General features: G+C 46.7%; 11 non-coding genes across 11 annotated transcripts; all 11 read right to left on the reverse strand.

Moving 5' to 3' along the window:
• Positions 1 to 985: 985 nt before the first annotated feature.
• Positions 986 to 1,176, reverse strand: LOC142261875 (U2 spliceosomal RNA). Its single transcript, XR_012729398.1, has one exon. It is a non-coding gene; the product is annotated as a U2 spliceosomal RNA (small nuclear RNA).
• Positions 1,177 to 2,293: 1,117 nt separating this feature from the next.
• Positions 2,294 to 2,484, reverse strand: LOC142261876 (U2 spliceosomal RNA). Its single transcript, XR_012729399.1, has one exon. It is a non-coding gene; the product is annotated as a U2 spliceosomal RNA (small nuclear RNA).
• Positions 2,485 to 3,601: 1,117 nt separating this feature from the next.
• Positions 3,602 to 3,792, reverse strand: LOC142261877 (U2 spliceosomal RNA). Its single transcript, XR_012729400.1, has one exon. It is a non-coding gene; the product is annotated as a U2 spliceosomal RNA (small nuclear RNA).
• A 1,117-nt stretch (positions 3,793 to 4,909) lies between these two features.
• Positions 4,910 to 5,100, reverse strand: LOC142261879 (U2 spliceosomal RNA). Its single transcript, XR_012729402.1, has one exon. It is a non-coding gene; the product is annotated as a U2 spliceosomal RNA (small nuclear RNA).
• Positions 5,101 to 6,217: 1,117 nt separating this feature from the next.
• On the reverse strand, positions 6,218 to 6,408 carry LOC142261880 (U2 spliceosomal RNA). The gene has a single exon (XR_012729403.1). It is a non-coding gene; the product is annotated as a U2 spliceosomal RNA (small nuclear RNA).
• A 1,116-nt stretch (positions 6,409 to 7,524) lies between these two features.
• LOC142261881 (U2 spliceosomal RNA) lies at positions 7,525 to 7,715 on the reverse strand. The gene has a single exon (XR_012729404.1). It is a non-coding gene; the product is annotated as a U2 spliceosomal RNA (small nuclear RNA).
• Positions 7,716 to 8,831: 1,116 nt separating this feature from the next.
• LOC142261882 (U2 spliceosomal RNA) lies at positions 8,832 to 9,022 on the reverse strand. The gene has a single exon (XR_012729405.1). It is a non-coding gene; the product is annotated as a U2 spliceosomal RNA (small nuclear RNA).
• A 1,117-nt stretch (positions 9,023 to 10,139) lies between these two features.
• Positions 10,140 to 10,330, reverse strand: LOC142261883 (U2 spliceosomal RNA). The gene has a single exon (XR_012729406.1). It is a non-coding gene; the product is annotated as a U2 spliceosomal RNA (small nuclear RNA).
• A 1,117-nt stretch (positions 10,331 to 11,447) lies between these two features.
• On the reverse strand, positions 11,448 to 11,638 carry LOC142261885 (U2 spliceosomal RNA). The gene has a single exon (XR_012729407.1). It is a non-coding gene; the product is annotated as a U2 spliceosomal RNA (small nuclear RNA).
• A 1,117-nt stretch (positions 11,639 to 12,755) lies between these two features.
• Positions 12,756 to 12,946, reverse strand: LOC142261886 (U2 spliceosomal RNA). The gene has a single exon (XR_012729408.1). It is a non-coding gene; the product is annotated as a U2 spliceosomal RNA (small nuclear RNA).
• A 1,117-nt stretch (positions 12,947 to 14,063) lies between these two features.
• LOC142261887 (U2 spliceosomal RNA) lies at positions 14,064 to 14,254 on the reverse strand. The gene has a single exon (XR_012729409.1). It is a non-coding gene; the product is annotated as a U2 spliceosomal RNA (small nuclear RNA).
• Positions 14,255 to 14,342: the final 88 nt, after the last annotated feature.

A 14,342-nucleotide genomic window follows, 5' to 3' on the forward strand; every position in this document is an offset into this window, starting at 1 on the left:
TGCTTTGCAGAGCAAAAACAAGAAGAATGGTGCGTTTTGCAGCCGCCGCCCACTGCAATGAATCTGAATAACTCCTCCTTTAGGGCGCAAGCAACTCCCCTCCCCCTTGCAGTCTTTCCAATTCACGATACAAAAAGACGGACAGGACAGGTTGCCTGACTTTCCGTCACTGCCACCCTTTGCCATCCTTACCCGTAGAAAGCCCTTTCATCATCCCCAAACCCTAATCTTTTCCCTTTCCTTCCCAGCCCCCAAACCCTGCCCTCTGTACCTTTCTCACCACCCGCTTCCCTTCTCCTGTCATCCCCCTACCACCCGGGAAAAAAAGAGATTGCCCCCTCCTTCCACTAGCCCACCCTCCCACCCAAAGAACAACTTCTTCTGCGCAGCTTGTTTTCTAGGCAGCAGCGCTATTGTGATGTCATCGGGGGGCATTGTGACAAGCCGCCAGTGTTCCGTCTCTTCATGTTGTGCACTGTTCAAACCGAAAATACATCAACAGGCAGGCTACAGAAAAGCTTACTAACAAAGGTTAGAGAGGGGCTTTCTCAGAGGGCTTTTTACAGTTTGTCTATTCCCAATTAGCCGGTTTAGTATACTTAATGAAAGTACTAATTCTTTCATAGGCCGCCCATTCTTAGTATTTGACGTTCAGGTAACAACAGGTAACTTTATTTGGAGTGGAAGCAGAGAGATAACACCAGATGCCAATTGTAGATCCTCTCACACCTGTGGTCACTGCAGCATCTGACTCCACTTTGTCCAAAAGGGATCTATTCCATTCAATTACACATGATCTAGATTAGACTGACAACAAGATACTGCACGGGACATAGCAGAGTTGGTGAAGTTGAGTGGTGATGAGTTTGCTATTTGGATGAATAAAGCAAGTAAAAAGTGTGTTAGATAAAAATTCATTTCAATTCGCTAATCGGGCTAATATGAATCAGGTGAATCGAGTTCTGCTTTTGGAAACTGGGTTAAGAAGGGGTGCACCGTTCCTGGAGGTACTGCAATACCAGGTCAATGCGTGGAGTGGACAGAGCAAGCTCTTTTTCCATCTCCCTGTTCTAAAAATCCATTTAATATATGGTCCCCAGATAGGGGACGTATCAGATATTAAACTGATAAGAACAGATACTACACTTGATCTTAGCCAAAAGGCCGAGAAGCGATAACCAGAATTGGTTTGGGCCTCGAGTGGCACCCTGGCCTATGCCGGACACATCTTAGGGAGAGAGAGCGAGAGGGAGACAAACCCACGCCTACACAAGACATTTTGTCACCCAAGCCAACCCTTGAAAAGGCTGCTTTGCAGAGCAAAAACAAGAAGAATGGTGCGTTTTGCAGCCGCCGCCCACTGCAATGAATCTGAATAACTCCTCCTTTAGGGCGCAAGCAACTCCCCTCCCCCTTGCAGTCTTTCCAATTCACGATACAAAAAGACGGACAGGACAGGTTGCCTGACTTTCCGTCACTGCCACCCTTTGCCATCCTTACCCGTAGAAAGCCCTTTCATCATCCCCAAACCCTAATCTTTTCCCTTTCCTTCCCAGCCCCCAAACCCTGCCCTCTGTACCTTTCTCACCACCCGCTTCCCTTCTCCTGTCATCCCCCTACCACCCGGGAAAAAAAGAGATTGCCCCCTCCTTCCACTAGCCCACCCTCCCACCCAAAGAACAACTTCTTCTGCGCAGCTTGTTTTCTAGGCAGCAGCGCTATTGTGATGTCATCGGGGGGCATTGTGACAAGCCGCCAGTGTTCCGTCTCTTCATGTTGTGCACTGTTCAAACCGAAAATACATCAACAGGCAGGCTACAGAAAAGCTTACTAACAAAGGTTAGAGAGGGGCTTTCTCAGAGGGCTTTTTACAGTTTGTCTATTCCCAATTAGCCGGTTTAGTATACTTAATGAAAGTACTAATTCTTTCATAGGCCGCCCATTCTTAGTATTTGACGTTCAGGTAACAACAGGTAACTTTATTTGGAGTGGAAGCAGAGAGATAACACCAGATGCCAATTGTAGATCCTCTCACACCTGTGGTCACTGCAGCATCTGACTCCACTTTGTCCAAAAGGGATCTATTCCATTCAATTACACATGATCTAGATTAGACTGACAACAAGATACTGCACGGGACATAGCAGAGTTGGTGAAGTTGAGTGGTGATGAGTTTGCTATTTGGATGAATAAAGCAAGTAAAAAGTGTGTTAGATAAAAATTCATTTCAATTCGCTAATCGGGCTAATATGAATCAGGTGAATCGAGTTCTGCTTTTGGAAACTGGGTTAAGAAGGGGTGCACCGTTCCTGGAGGTACTGCAATACCAGGTCAATGCGTGGAGTGGACAGAGCAAGCTCTTTTTCCATCTCCCTGTTCTAAAAATCCATTTAATATATGGTCCCCAGATAGGGGACGTATCAGATATTAAACTGATAAGAACAGATACTACACTTGATCTTAGCCAAAAGGCCGAGAAGCGATAACCAGAATTGGTTTGGGCCTCGAGTGGCACCCTGGCCTATGCCGGACACATCTTAGGGAGAGAGAGCGAGAGGGAGACAAACCCACGCCTACACAAGACATTTTGTCACCCAAGCCAACCCTTGAAAAGGCTGCTTTGCAGAGCAAAAACAAGAAGAATGGTGCGTTTTGCAGCCGCCGCCCACTGCAATGAATCTGAATAACTCCTCCTTTAGGGCGCAAGCAACTCCCCTCCCCCTTGCAGTCTTTCCAATTCACGATACAAAAAGACGGACAGGACAGGTTGCCTGACTTTCCGTCACTGCCACCCTTTGCCATCCTTACCCGTAGAAAGCCCTTTCATCATCCCCAAACCCTAATCTTTTCCCTTTCCTTCCCAGCCCCCAAACCCTGCCCTCTGTACCTTTCTCACCACCCGCTTCCCTTCTCCTGTCATCCCCCTACCACCCGGGAAAAAAAGAGATTGCCCCCTCCTTCCACTAGCCCACCCTCCCACCCAAAGAACAACTTCTTCTGCGCAGCTTGTTTTCTAGGCAGCAGCGCTATTGTGATGTCATCGGGGGGCATTGTGACAAGCCGCCAGTGTTCCGTCTCTTCATGTTGTGCACTGTTCAAACCGAAAATACATCAACAGGCAGGCTACAGAAAAGCTTACTAACAAAGGTTAGAGAGGGGCTTTCTCAGAGGGCTTTTTACAGTTTGTCTATTCCCAATTAGCCGGTTTAGTATACTTAATGAAAGTACTAATTCTTTCATAGGCCGCCCATTCTTAGTATTTGACGTTCAGGTAACAACAGGTAACTTTATTTGGAGTGGAAGCAGAGAGATAACACCAGATGCCAATTGTAGATCCTCTCACACCTGTGGTCACTGCAGCATCTGACTCCACTTTGTCCAAAAGGGATCTATTCCATTCAATTACACATGATCTAGATTAGACTGACAACAAGATACTGCACGGGACATAGCAGAGTTGGTGAAGTTGAGTGGTGATGAGTTTGCTATTTGGATGAATAAAGCAAGTAAAAAGTGTGTTAGATAAAAATTCATTTCAATTCGCTAATCGGGCTAATATGAATCAGGTGAATCGAGTTCTGCTTTTGGAAACTGGGTTAAGAAGGGGTGCACCGTTCCTGGAGGTACTGCAATACCAGGTCAATGCGTGGAGTGGACAGAGCAAGCTCTTTTTCCATCTCCCTGTTCTAAAAATCCATTTAATATATGGTCCCCAGATAGGGGACGTATCAGATATTAAACTGATAAGAACAGATACTACACTTGATCTTAGCCAAAAGGCCGAGAAGCGATAACCAGAATTGGTTTGGGCCTCGAGTGGCACCCTGGCCTATGCCGGACACATCTTAGGGAGAGAGAGCGAGAGGGAGACAAACCCACGCCTACACAAGACATTTTGTCACCCAAGCCAACCCTTGAAAAGGCTGCTTTGCAGAGCAAAAACAAGAAGAATGGTGCGTTTTGCAGCCGCCGCCCACTGCAATGAATCTGAATAACTCCTCCTTTAGGGCGCAAGCAACTCCCCTCCCCCTTGCAGTCTTTCCAATTCACGATACAAAAAGACGGACAGGACAGGTTGCCTGACTTTCCGTCACTGCCACCCTTTGCCATCCTTACCCGTAGAAAGCCCTTTCATCATCCCCAAACCCTAATCTTTTCCCTTTCCTTCCCAGCCCCCAAACCCTGCCCTCTGTACCTTTCTCACCACCCGCTTCCCTTCTCCTGTCATCCCCCTACCACCCGGGAAAAAAAGAGATTGCCCCCTCCTTCCACTAGCCCACCCTCCCACCCAAAGAACAACTTCTTCTGCGCAGCTTGTTTTCTAGGCAGCAGCGCTATTGTGATGTCATCGGGGGGCATTGTGACAAGCCGCCAGTGTTCCGTCTCTTCATGTTGTGCACTGTTCAAACCGAAAATACATCAACAGGCAGGCTACAGAAAAGCTTACTAACAAAGGTTAGAGAGGGGCTTTCTCAGAGGGCTTTTTACAGTTTGTCTATTCCCAATTAGCCGGTTTAGTATACTTAATGAAAGTACTAATTCTTTCATAGGCCGCCCATTCTTAGTATTTGACGTTCAGGTAACAACAGGTAACTTTATTTGGAGTGGAAGCAGAGAGATAACACCAGATGCCAATTGTAGATCCTCTCACACCTGTGGTCACTGCAGCATCTGACTCCACTTTGTCCAAAAGGGATCTATTCCATTCAATTACACATGATCTAGATTAGACTGACAACAAGATACTGCACGGGACATAGCAGAGTTGGTGAAGTTGAGTGGTGATGAGTTTGCTATTTGGATGAATAAAGCAAGTAAAAAGTGTGTTAGATAAAAATTCATTTCAATTCGCTAATCGGGCTAATATGAATCAGGTGAATCGAGTTCTGCTTTTGGAAACTGGGTTAAGAAGGGGTGCACCGTTCCTGGAGGTACTGCAATACCAGGTCAATGCGTGGAGTGGACAGAGCAAGCTCTTTTTCCATCTCCCTGTTCTAAAAATCCATTTAATATATGGTCCCCAGATAGGGGACGTATCAGATATTAAACTGATAAGAACAGATACTACACTTGATCTTAGCCAAAAGGCCGAGAAGCGATAACCAGAATTGGTTTGGGCCTCGAGTGGCACCCTGGCCTATGCCGGACACATCTTAGGGAGAGAGAGCGAGAGGGAGACAAACCCACGCCTACACAAGACATTTTGTCACCCAAGCCAACCCTTGAAAAGGCTGCTTTGCAGAGCAAAAACAAGAAGAATGGTGCGTTTTGCAGCCGCCGCCCACTGCAATGAATCTGAATAACTCCTCCTTTAGGGCGCAAGCAACTCCCCTCCCCCTTGCAGTCTTTCCAATTCACGATACAAAAAGACGGACAGGACAGGTTGCCTGACTTTCCGTCACTGCCACCCTTTGCCATCCTTACCCGTAGAAAGCCCTTTCATCATCCCCAAACCCTAATCTTTTCCCTTTCCTTCCCAGCCCCCAAACCCTGCCCTCTGTACCTTTCTCACCACCCGCTTCCCTTCTCCTGTCATCCCCCTACCACCCGGGAAAAAAAGAGATTGCCCCCTCCTTCCACTAGCCCACCCTCCCACCCAAAGAACAACTTCTTCTGCGCAGCTTGTTTTCTAGGCAGCAGCGCTATTGTGATGTCATCGGGGGGCATTGTGACAAGCCGCCAGTGTTCCGTCTCTTCATGTTGTGCACTGTTCAAACCGAAAATACATCAACAGGCAGGCTACAGAAAAGCTTACTAACAAAGGTTAGAGAGGGGCTTTCTCAGAGGGCTTTTTACAGTTTGTCTATTCCCAATTAGCCGGTTTAGTATACTTAATGAAAGTACTAATTCTTTCATAGGCCGCCCATTCTTAGTATTTGACGTTCAGGTAACAACAGGTAACTTTATTTGGAGTGGAAGCAGAGAGATAACACCAGATGCCAATTGTAGATCCTCTCACACCTGTGGTCACTGCAGCATCTGACTCCACTTTGTCCAAAAGGGATCTATTCCATTCAATTACACATGATCTAGATTAGACTGACAACAAGATACTGCACGGGACATAGCAGAGTTGGTGAAGTTGAGTGGTGATGAGTTTGCTATTTGGATGAATAAAGCAAGTAAAAAGTGTGTTAGATAAAAATTCATTTCAATTCGCTAATCGGGCTAATATGAATCAGGTGAATCGAGTTCTGCTTTTGGAAACTGGGTTAAGAAGGGGTGCACCGTTCCTGGAGGTACTGCAATACCAGGTCAATGCGTGGAGTGGACAGAGCAAGCTCTTTTTCCATCTCCCTGTTCTAAAAATCCATTTAATATATGGTCCCCAGATAGGGGACGTATCAGATATTAAACTGATAAGAACAGATACTACACTTGATCTTAGCCAAAAGGCCGAGAAGCGATAACCAGAATTGGTTTGGGCCTCGAGTGGCACCCTGGCCTATGCCGGACACATCTTAGGGAGAGAGAGCGAGAGGGAGACAAACCCACGCCTACACAAGACATTTTGTCACCCAAGCCAACCCTTGAAAAGGCTGCTTTGCAGAGCAAAAACAAGAAGAATGGTGCGTTTTGCAGCCGCCGCCCACTGCAATGAATCTGAATAACTCCTCCTTTAGGGCGCAAGCAACTCCCCTCCCCCTTGCAGTCTTTCCAATTCACGATACAAAAAGACGGACAGGACAGGTTGCCTGACTTTCCGTCACTGCCACCCTTTGCCATCCTTACCCGTAGAAAGCCCTTTCATCATCCCCAAACCCTAATCTTTTCCCTTTCCTTCCCAGCCCCCAAACCCTGCCCTCTGTACCTTTCTCACCACCCGCTTCCCTTCTCCTGTCATCCCCCTACCACCCGGAAAAAAAGAGATTGCCCCCTCCTTCCACTAGCCCACCCTCCCACCCAAAGAACAACTTCTTCTGCGCAGCTTGTTTTCTAGGCAGCAGCGCTATTGTGATGTCATCGGGGGGCATTGTGACAAGCCGCCAGTGTTCCGTCTCTTCATGTTGTGCACTGTTCAAACCGAAAATACATCAACAGGCAGGCTACAGAAAAGCTTACTAACAAAGGTTAGAGAGGGGCTTTCTCAGAGGGCTTTTTACAGTTTGTCTATTCCCAATTAGCCGGTTTAGTATACTTAATGAAAGTACTAATTCTTTCATAGGCCGCCCATTCTTAGTATTTGACGTTCAGGTAACAACAGGTAACTTTATTTGGAGTGGAAGCAGAGAGATAACACCAGATGCCAATTGTAGATCCTCTCACACCTGTGGTCACTGCAGCATCTGACTCCACTTTGTCCAAAAGGGATCTATTCCATTCAATTACACATGATCTAGATTAGACTGACAACAAGATACTGCACGGGACATAGCAGAGTTGGTGAAGTTGAGTGGTGATGAGTTTGCTATTTGGATGAATAAAGCAAGTAAAAAGTGTGTTAGATAAAAATTCATTTCAATTCGCTAATCGGGCTAATATGAATCAGGTGAATCGAGTTCTGCTTTTGGAAACTGGGTTAAGAAGGGGTGCACCGTTCCTGGAGGTACTGCAATACCAGGTCAATGCGTGGAGTGGACAGAGCAAGCTCTTTTTCCATCTCCCTGTTCTAAAAATCCATTTAATATATGGTCCCCAGATAGGGGACGTATCAGATATTAAACTGATAAGAACAGATACTACACTTGATCTTAGCCAAAAGGCCGAGAAGCGATAACCAGAATTGGTTTGGGCCTCGAGTGGCACCCTGGCCTATGCCGGACACATCTTAGGGAGAGAGAGCGAGAGGGAGACAAACCCACGCCTACACAAGACATTTTGTCACCCAAGCCAACCCTTGAAAAGGCTGCTTTGCAGAGCAAAAACAAGAAGAATGGTGCGTTTTGCAGCCGCCGCCCACTGCAATGAATCTGAATAACTCCTCCTTTAGGGCGCAAGCAACTCCCCTCCCCCTTGCAGTCTTTCCAATTCACGATACAAAAAGACGGACAGGACAGGTTGCCTGACTTTCCGTCACTGCCACCCTTTGCCATCCTTACCCGTAGAAAGCCCTTTCATCATCCCCAAACCCTAATCATTCCCTTTCCTTCCCAGCCCCCAAACCCTGCCCTCTGTACCTTTCTCACCACCCGCTTCCCTTCTCCTGTCATCCCCCTACCACCCGGGAAAAAAAGAGATTGCCCCCTCCTTCCACTAGCCCACCCTCCCACCCAAAGAACAACTTCTTCTGCGCAGCTTGTTTTCTAGGCAGCAGCGCTATTGTGATGTCATCGGGGGGCATTGTGACAAGCCGCCAGTGTTCCGTCTCTTCATGTTGTGCACTGTTCAAACCGAAAATACATCAACAGGCAGGCTACAGAAAAGCTTACTAACAAAGGTTAGAGAGGGGCTTTCTCAGAGGGCTTTTTACAGTTTGTCTATTCCCAATTAGCCGGTTTAGTATACTTAATGAAAGTACTAATTCTTTCATAGGCCGCCCATTCTTAGTATTTGACGTTCAGGTAACAACAGGTAACTTTATTTGGAGTGGAAGCAGAGAGATAACACCAGATGCCAATTGTAGATCCTCTCACACCTGTGGTCACTGCAGCATCTGACTCCACTTTGTCCAAAAGGGATCTATTCCATTCAATTACACATGATCTAGATTAGACTGACAACAAGATACTGCACGGGACATAGCAGAGTTGGTGAAGTTGAGTGGTGATGAGTTTGCTATTTGGATGAATAAAGCAAGTAAAAAGTGTGTTAGATAAAAATTCATTTCAATTCGCTAATCGGGCTAATATGAATCAGGTGAATCGAGTTCTGCTTTTGGAAACTGGGTTAAGAAGGGGTGCACCGTTCCTGGAGGTACTGCAATACCAGGTCAATGCGTGGAGTGGACAGAGCAAGCTCTTTTTCCATCTCCCTGTTCTAAAAATCCATTTAATATATGGTCCCCAGATAGGGGACGTATCAGATATTAAACTGATAAGAACAGATACTACACTTGATCTTAGCCAAAAGGCCGAGAAGCGATAACCAGAATTGGTTTGGGCCTCGAGTGGCACCCTGGCCTATGCCGGACACATCTTAGGGAGAGAGAGCGAGAGGGAGACAAACCCACGCCTACACAAGACATTTTGTCACCCAAGCCAACCCTTGAAAAGGCTGCTTTGCAGAGCAAAAACAAGAAGAATGGTGCGTTTTGCAGCCGCCGCCCACTGCAATGAATCTGAATAACTCCTCCTTTAGGGCGCAAGCAACTCCCCTCCCCCTTGCAGTCTTTCCAATTCACGATACAAAAAGACGGACAGGACAGGTTGCCTGACTTTCCGTCACTGCCACCCTTTGCCATCCTTACCCGTAGAAAGCCCTTTCATCATCCCCAAACCCTAATCTTTTCCCTTTCCTTCCCAGCCCCCAAACCCTGCCCTCTGTACCTTTCTCACCACCCGCTTCCCTTCTCCTGTCATCCCCCTACCACCCGGGAAAAAAAGAGATTGCCCCCTCCTTCCACTAGCCCACCCTCCCACCCAAAGAACAACTTCTTCTGCGCAGCTTGTTTTCTAGGCAGCAGCGCTATTGTGATGTCATCGGGGGGCATTGTGACAAGCCGCCAGTGTTCCGTCTCTTCATGTTGTGCACTGTTCAAACCGAAAATACATCAACAGGCAGGCTACAGAAAAGCTTACTAACAAAGGTTAGAGAGGGGCTTTCTCAGAGGGCTTTTTACAGTTTGTCTATTCCCAATTAGCCGGTTTAGTATACTTAATGAAAGTACTAATTCTTTCATAGGCCGCCCATTCTTAGTATTTGACGTTCAGGTAACAACAGGTAACTTTATTTGGAGTGGAAGCAGAGAGATAACACCAGATGCCAATTGTAGATCCTCTCACACCTGTGGTCACTGCAGCATCTGACTCCACTTTGTCCAAAAGGGATCTATTCCATTCAATTACACATGATCTAGATTAGACTGACAACAAGATACTGCACGGGACATAGCAGAGTTGGTGAAGTTGAGTGGTGATGAGTTTGCTATTTGGATGAATAAAGCAAGTAAAAAGTGTGTTAGATAAAAATTCATTTCAATTCGCTAATCGGGCTAATATGAATCAGGTGAATCGAGTTCTGCTTTTGGAAACTGGGTTAAGAAGGGGTGCACCGTTCCTGGAGGTACTGCAATACCAGGTCAATGCGTGGAGTGGACAGAGCAAGCTCTTTTTCCATCTCCCTGTTCTAAAAATCCATTTAATATATGGTCCCCAGATAGGGGACGTATCAGATATTAAACTGATAAGAACAGATACTACACTTGATCTTAGCCAAAAGGCCGAGAAGCGATAACCAGAATTGGTTTGGGCCTCGAGTGGCACCCTGGCCTATGCCGGACACATCTTAGGGAGAGAGAGCGAGAGGGAGACAAACCCACGCCTACACAAGACATTTTGTCACCCAAGCCAACCCTTGAAAAGGCTGCTTTGCAGAGCAAAAACAAGAAGAATGGTGCGTTTTGCAGCCGCCGCCCACTGCAATGAATCTGAATAACTCCTCCTTTAGGGCGCAAGCAACTCCCCTCCCCCTTGCAGTCTTTCCAATTCACGATACAAAAAGACGGACAGGACAGGTTGCCTGACTTTCCGTCACTGCCACCCTTTGCCATCCTTACCCGTAGAAAGCCCTTTCATCATCCCCAAACCCTAATCTTTTCCCTTTCCTTCCCAGCCCCCAAACCCTGCCCTCTGTACCTTTCTCACCACCCGCTTCCCTTCTCCTGTCATCCCCCTACCACCCGGGAAAAAAAGAGATTGCCCCCTCCTTCCACTAGCCCACCCTCCCACCCAAAGAACAACTTCTTCTGCGCAGCTTGTTTTCTAGGCAGCAGCGCTATTGTGATGTCATCGGGGGGCATTGTGACAAGCCGCCAGTGTTCCGTCTCTTCATGTTGTGCACTGTTCAAACCGAAAATACATCAACAGGCAGGCTACAGAAAAGCTTACTAACAAAGGTTAGAGAGGGGCTTTCTCAGAGGGCTTTTTACAGTTTGTCTATTCCCAATTAGCCGGTTTAGTATACTTAATGAAAGTACTAATTCTTTCATAGGCCGCCCATTCTTAGTATTTGACGTTCAGGTAACAACAGGTAACTTTATTTGGAGTGGAAGCAGAGAGATAACACCAGATGCCAATTGTAGATCCTCTCACACCTGTGGTCACTGCAGCATCTGACTCCACTTTGTCCAAAAGGGATCTATTCCATTCAATTACACATGATCTAGATTAGACTGACAACAAGATACTGCACGGGACATAGCAGAGTTGGTGAAGTTGAGTGGTGATGAGTTTGCTATTTGGATGAATAAAGCAAGTAAAAAGTGTGTTAGATAAAAATTCATTTCAATTCGCTAATCGGGCTAATATGAATCAGGTGAATCGAGTTCTGCTTTTGGAAACTGGGTTAAGAAGGGGTGCACCGTTCCTGGAGGTACTGCAATACCAGGTCAATGCGTGGAGTGGACAGAGCAAGCTCTTTTTCCATCTCCCTGTTCTAAAAATCCATTTAATATATGGTCCCCAGATAGGGGACGTATCAGATATTAAACTGATAAGAACAGATACTACACTTGATCTTAGCCAAAAGGCCGAGAAGCGATAACCAGAATTGGTTTGGGCCTCGAGTGGCACCCTGGCCTATGCCGGACACATCTTAGGGAGAGAGAGCGAGAGGGAGACAAACCCACGCCTACACAAGACATTTTGTCACCCAAGCCAACCCTTGAAAAGGCTGCTTTGCAGAGCAAAAACAAGAAGAATGGTGCGTTTTGCAGCCGCCGCCCACTGCAATGAATCTGAATAACTCCTCCTTTAGGGCGCAAGCAACTCCCCTCCCCCTTGCAGTCTTTCCAATTCACGATACAAAAAGACGGACAGGACAGGTTGCCTGACTTTCCGTCACTGCCACCCTTTGCCATCCTTACCCGTAGAAAGCCCTTTCATCATCCCCAAACCCTAATCTTTTCCCTTTCCTTCCCAGCCCCCAAACCCTGCCCTCTGTACCTTTCTCACCACCCGCTTCCCTTCTCCTGTCATCCCCCTACCACCCGGGAAAAAAAGAGATTGCCCCCTCCTTCCACTAGCCCACCCTCCCACCCAAAGAACAACTTCTTCTGCGCAGCTTGTTTTCTAGGCAGCAGCGCTATTGTGATGTCATCGGGGGGCATTGTGACAAGCCGCCAGTGTTCCGTCTCTTCATGTTGTGCACTGTTCAAACCGAAAATACATCAACAGGCAGGCTACAGAAAAGCTTACTAACAAAGGTTAGAGAGGGGCTTTCTCAGAGGGCTTTTTACAGTTTGTCTATTCCCAATTAGCCGGTTTAGTATACTTAATGAAAGTACTAATTCTTTCATAGGCCGCCCATTCTTAGTATTTGACGTTCAGGTAACAACAGGTAACTTTATTTGGAGTGGAAGCAGAGAGATAACACCAGATGCCAATTGTAGATCCTCTCACACCTGTGGTCACTGCAGCATCTGACTCCACTTTGTCCAAAAGGGATCTATTCCATTCAATTACACATGATCTAGATTAGACTGACAACAAGATACTGCACGGGACATAGCAGAGTTGGTGAAGTTGAGTGGTGATGAGTTTGCTATTTGGATGAATAAAGCAAGTAAAAAGTGTGTTAGATAAAAATTCATTTCAATTCGCTAATCGGGCTAATATGAATCAGGTGAATCGAGTTCTGCTTTTGGAAACTGGGTTAAGAAGGGGTGCACCGTTCCTGGAGGTACTGCAATACCAGGTCAATGCGTGGAGTGGACAGAGCAAGCTCTTTTTCCATCTCCCTGTTCTAAAAATCCATTTAATATATGGTCCCCAGATAGGGGACGTATCAGATATTAAACTGATAAGAACAGATACTACACTTGATCTTAGCCAAAAGGCCGAGAAGCGATAACCAGAATTGGTTTGGGCCTCGAGTGGCACCCTGGCCTATGCCGGACACATCTTAGGGAGAGAGAGCGAGAGGGAGACAAACCCACGCCTACACAAGACATTTTGTCACCCAAGCCAACCCTTGAAAAGGCTGCTTTGCAGAGCAAAAACAAGAAGAATGGTGCGTTTTGCAGCCGCCGCCCACTGCAATGAATCTGAAAAACTCCTCCTTTAGGGCGCAAGCAACTCCCCTCCCCCTTGCAGTCTTTCCAATTCACGATACAAAAAGACGGACAGGACAGGTTGCCTGACTTTCCGTCACTGCCACCCTTTGCCATCCTTACCCGTAGAAAGCCCTTTCATCATCCCCAAACCCTAATCTTTTCCCTTTCCTTCCCAGCCCCCAAACCCTGCCCTCTGTACCTTTCTCACCACCCGCTTCCCTTCTCCTGTCATCCCCCTACCACCCGGGAAAAAAAGAGATTGCCCCCTCCTTCCACTAGCCCACCCTCCCACCCAAAGAACAACTTCTTCTGCGCAGCTTGTTTTCTAGGCAGCAGCGCTATTGTGATGTCATCGGGGGGCATTGTGACAAGCCGCCAGTGTTCCGTCTCTTCATGTTGTGCACTGTTCAAACCGAAAATACATCAACAGGCAGGCTACAGAAAAGCTTACTAACAAAGGTTAGAGAGGGGCTTTCTCAGAGGGCTTTTTACAGTTTGTCTATTCCCAATTAGCCGGTTTAGTATACTTAATGAAAGTACTAATTCTTTCATAGGCCGCCCATTCTTAGTATTTGACGTTCAGGTAACAACAGGTAACTTTATTTGGAGTGGAAGCAGAGAGATAACACCAGATGCCAATTGTAGATCCTCTCACACCTGTGGTCACTGCAGCATCTGACTCCACTTTGTCCAAAAGGGATCTATTCCATTCAATTACACATGATCTAGATTAGACTGACAACAAGATACTGCACGGGACATAGCAGAGTTGGTGAAGTTGAGTGGTGATGAGTTTGCTATTTGGATGAATAAAGCAAGTAAAAAGTGTGTTAGATAAAAATTCATTTCAATTCGCTAATCGGGCTAATATGAATCAGGTGAATCGAGTTCTGCTTTTGGAAACTGGGTTAAGAAGGGGTGCACCGTTCCTGGAGGTACTGCAATACCAGGTCAATGCGTGGAGTGGACAGAGCAAGCTCTTTTTCCATCTCCCTGTTCTAAAAATCCATTTAATATATGGTCCCCAGATAGGGGACGTATCAGATATTAAACTGATAAGAACAGATACTACACTTGATCTTAGCCAAAAGGCCGAGAAGCGATAACCAGAATTGGTTTGGGCCTCGAGTGGCACCCTGGCCTATGCCGGACACATCTTAGGGAGAGAGAGCGAGAGGGAGACAAACCCACG

The sequence above is a fragment of the Anomaloglossus baeobatrachus genome, unplaced genomic scaffold, assembly GCF_048569485.1.
Source record: "Anomaloglossus baeobatrachus isolate aAnoBae1 unplaced genomic scaffold, aAnoBae1.hap1 Scaffold_2391, whole genome shotgun sequence".
Classification (NCBI taxonomy): Eukaryota; Metazoa; Chordata; class Amphibia; order Anura; family Aromobatidae; genus Anomaloglossus; species Anomaloglossus baeobatrachus.